Raw genomic sequence first — 4,415 nt, forward strand, 5'->3', positions numbered from 1 at the left:
TCTTCAGGCTCTGCAAGGCATGCTCTCTAGTCTTTCTCATCCCTCATTCTTTCTTTCTTTCCCTCCTCTCTCTTTACTCCATTGCCGCAGTGGCTCCGCCCTGCTTTCCTCATCTCCAGAGCCTGGCTGGTGAGGGAGGAAGAGGAAGAAGCAGGGATAGGGGTAGAGGAAGGGGCTATGGTAGCCACGGAGGGAAGGAAGGAAAGATGGATGAGAAGTAAGGATGGCCATTGTGTGCCCCTCTCCCTTCCCTCTTGCTCCTCCATAGCACTCCTTGTGTCAGTTTTGTGTGTGTGTGTGACTGCACACTTTACCCTCGTGCTGGAAGGGGGTGGGGCCAGGGCAGTCTTGTTACTTATTCTTGGTTTTTGATGGTTTTATGTCCATTCCTGTTTATTTGTTTAGGTTTTTTAAGTGGAGGTCATACTTTGATGTATTGGTGCAGGGGTCTTCAAACTTTTAAAGTGGAGGGCCGATTCACAGCCCCTCAGACTGTTGGGGGACCGGACTAGGATGAAATAGTCCAAAATTAGGATTGTTGTTGTTGTGTGCCTTCAAGTCATTTCAGACTTAGGTCAACCCTAAATCTAAAGTTTAGGACAGAGGCCAGGTCAATGACCTTGGAGGGCCATAGGTAAGCAAAGAGACCTCCAAAGACCATTTAGATGATTTCATAAGACCATAGGTAAGGAAAGGGACCTTCAAAGGCCATCTAGATGATCTCATCAGGCCATCAGAAGACTATAGATAAGGAAAGGGACCTCAAAGACCACCTAATGGTTTCATAAGACCATAGGTAAGGAAAGGGCCCCCCAAAGGCTATCTAGACAATCTCATAAAGCCATAGGTAAGGAAAGGGACCCTCAAAGGCTATCTAGACAATCTCATAAAGCAATAGGTAAGGAAAAAGACCCTGAAAGGCCATCTGGACGGTCTCATAGGACCATAGGTAAGGAAAATGATCTCCAAAAGCCATCTAGATGGTCTCATAAGGCCGTAGCTAAGCAAAGAGACCTTCAAAGACCATCTAGATGATCTCATAAGACCATAGGTAAGCAAAGAGACCTCCAAAGACCAGGTAGACTTAGGTCAACCCTAAGTCTAAAGTTTAGGACAGGGGCCAGGTCAATGACCTTGGAGGGCCGCATCCGGCCCCCGGGCCTTAGTTTGGGGACCCCTGTATTGGTGTATTGTGGCCAAATTTGGTGTGATTTAACCCAGTGGTTTTGTTGTTAACTCGGTTCCACAAGCGCACAGTACATTTTTGTATATATAGATGCATAAGGATGTGGGAAAACTACAATTCCCAAAATCATGAGCCAATCGTCTCTAAATCCTGCCAGTATTCAAAGTTGGCCACATTGGGTCTTTGTGCCTAATTTGGTCCAAATCCATTGTCAACTGGGTTCTGGGTTCTTTGGAACGGGTGAACTATAACTCCCATATGCCACGGTCAATCCCCCCCAACACTGTCTGTATTCACAGTTGCCTACATTCGATCTGTGTGCCCAATTTGGTTCAGATCCATCATCAGTGGGGGTCACAGGGTTGTCTGGATGCAGGGAGAACTACAATTATCATTATGTTGGATCAGTTCCACCTCAAATCCCACCAGTATTCAAAGTTGGTCATATTTGGTATTTGTGCCAAGTTTGGTCCAGATCCATCAGTTGGGTGCACATTGCTCTGTCGAGCTGTTCGGCCTTACGACTGACCAGGAGGACCTCTGTCTTGTCTAGATTCAATTTCAATTTCTTAGCCCTCATCCAGTCTGATACAGCAGCCAGACACCGGTTCAGGACCTGAACAGCCTCCTTAGTGACAGGTGGGAAGGAGTGACAGAGCTGGACATCATCTGCGTACAAATGACACCGCACCCCGAAACTCCAGATGATCTCTCCCAGTGGCTTCATGTCTATGTTAAACAACATGGGGGACAGTATTTTACCCTGTGGGACCCCACAAGTCAATGGTTGTGGGGCCGAGCAGGTGTCCCCCAATTGGAAGAAAGCCCAAATTCTGAGGTAGAATGCAGACTTTCCCCTGACTTTGAATAATGTAAGGCAACACAGTTCAGGTGGTCTTGCCCCACATAAGGCCACCATGGGGCTGAATCTAATCCACATTGACTGCTGCGGAGTTCAAAGAGGCATGAATGGAGGGCTTAAGGGAGAAACATGCTAAGAGAAAGGTGCGTCAAGCCAACCCTGACCGGGACCGCCTCCCACCTGGAAACCGATGTCCTCACTGTTGGAGAACATGTAGATCAAGAATAGGTCTCTTCAGCTACCTACGGACACACCCCCAAGACACCAGAAACAGAGTACCATCATCCTTGGCCTACGAGGGATCGCCTAAGAAGAAGTAGTAGGTGGGGCTTCTAATAATGGGTATGAGCCATAGGTCAAGTTCTTGTAACACTTTGAACAAAAAAAGATAAATCATGTGTAAGATCGACTGTATTGCTGGTATCATCTGTTCTTCAACCTTTATTATGCAGAGCCATCTGAATGAAGTTGACAAACCACAGTGAAAGAACTTACTGTCTATATTTTTGCTCAATCTATTCCTTGATGGAACTAATTTTGCAGGCTCTCTTTCATTCATGTGTAAAAACAATACAACTGGTCTGACAGTTCACCTAGCCAAATTCAGATTGCTACCCAAAAGACCATGTGAGACTGAGTTACGGTACAATGTGATGAGAATGGGGGATCCCTGGAAAAAAAGTGAACACAACTTCTGTGACCAATGTTTTTCACCCCCAGAAGGCAGATTATGAACCTAATCCATATACAAGTAATTACTCCCATCTCTTTTTCAAACTTGAATTTGGGAAGCAAGATAAAATGAATAAACATACCACTCAAGTTTAATTGAATTCAATGTAGCAAGCAGTGTGCGTCTGATCAAGCTTTAGCTTCCGTGGCGTTATCCAGTGGTATGCTAAGATTAGTAGTTTGGCGAGAGATTTAGAATTCCCTTCCAAATTGCTATCATCCTTTATTTAGTTCACAGAAATACATTAGAGAATTTTGTCCTTCATCAAAGTACAAATTCTAGGGTTCTAAAGGATGTAGTCACAGCAGTTAAAATGGAATTAGACTGTTAAAATTTTGCAGTGTAGATACAGCAATGAATGCTGAATTTGAAATTGTTTTACTTACACCATCATTTTTCATCCAAATTTTGGGTTCTTAGATAGCAAATAAACTAAAAAAATACCTAAAGAATAAAAACTATCTTTCTACCAGGGAACAAATGATATATTTAGCATAGAATTCTAAATCTCTCACCCTGAGTCCCCTTCGGGGTGAGAAGGGCGGAATATAAATGCTGTAAGTAAGTAAATAAATAAATAAATAAATAAATAGAAGCCCAGCTTCCTATAGTAGTGCACTACAGAATATTTCAGTACTATTCGCTGCTGAAATTGACTGGATGATCTCCTACTGTTAATTGTTAGCATCTTATCCAAAAAACAGTGGGTGGATCCCTGCCGAACACAGATACTCACTTTGTTTGACTTTGTAGCTTTATTTTATGGGAGGCAGGGGGCAACTGCTTGATAAAGAGTTGAACAGATGGATTTCTCCAGATGAAAGATAATACAATAAAATACATAAATCACTTGGAATTTCAATAAGTAACTAGTCTATGAGAGAGGCACAGATTTGATTGTATGTTTCAATATCATAAAAGGGAGGAAGGAAAAATACTTTTAAATCTTTTGGTTTTGATGGAATTGATGGTTATTGCTTTTATAGGTTCTATGCAGTATTATTTGGGAGGATGTTGCACGATACAGTAATTTGTTGGCTTTTAACTATAATTCCTCCTAAGGTTTTTTTTTTAAACTACAGGCATTATTTGATGAAGCTGAATTGTATTAACTACAGGTATGATTTCCTAAAGTTAAGGCTTGAAAGGAATTTTTCTTTCTTTTTAAAAAATATATATTTTAAAGCGATAGTGTTAATTATAAATCAGATTTCATTAAGGCAGTGATGTGGTGAGCTATTATTACTCTTTTTAAAAATAAAGAAGAAAAAGAAGAGGAAAAGAAGAATTTCAACAAGGAGAAATGTAGAATACTTCATTTCAGCAAAAAATTTAAATGCACAAATATAAGATGAATGACACCTGGCTTGACAACAGTCCATGTGAAAGAAATCTTGGAGTCTGAGTAGACAAAAAGTTGAACATGAGCCAACAATGTGATGCAGTAGTTTAAAAAGCCAATAGGATTTTGGGTGGAATCAAAAGAAATATAGTGTCTAGATCAAGGGAAGTAATGATGCCCCTCTATCCAGCTTTGGTTGAACCTCACCTGGAATGTCCAATTCTGGACACCACAATTTAAGAGAGATATTGACAAACTGAAACATATCTAGAGGAGGCTGACTGAAATGTTT

Source organism: Anolis carolinensis, chromosome 4 (genome assembly GCF_035594765.1).
Source record: "Anolis carolinensis isolate JA03-04 chromosome 4, rAnoCar3.1.pri, whole genome shotgun sequence".
NCBI classification, from domain to species: Eukaryota; Metazoa; Chordata; class Lepidosauria; order Squamata; family Dactyloidae; genus Anolis; species Anolis carolinensis.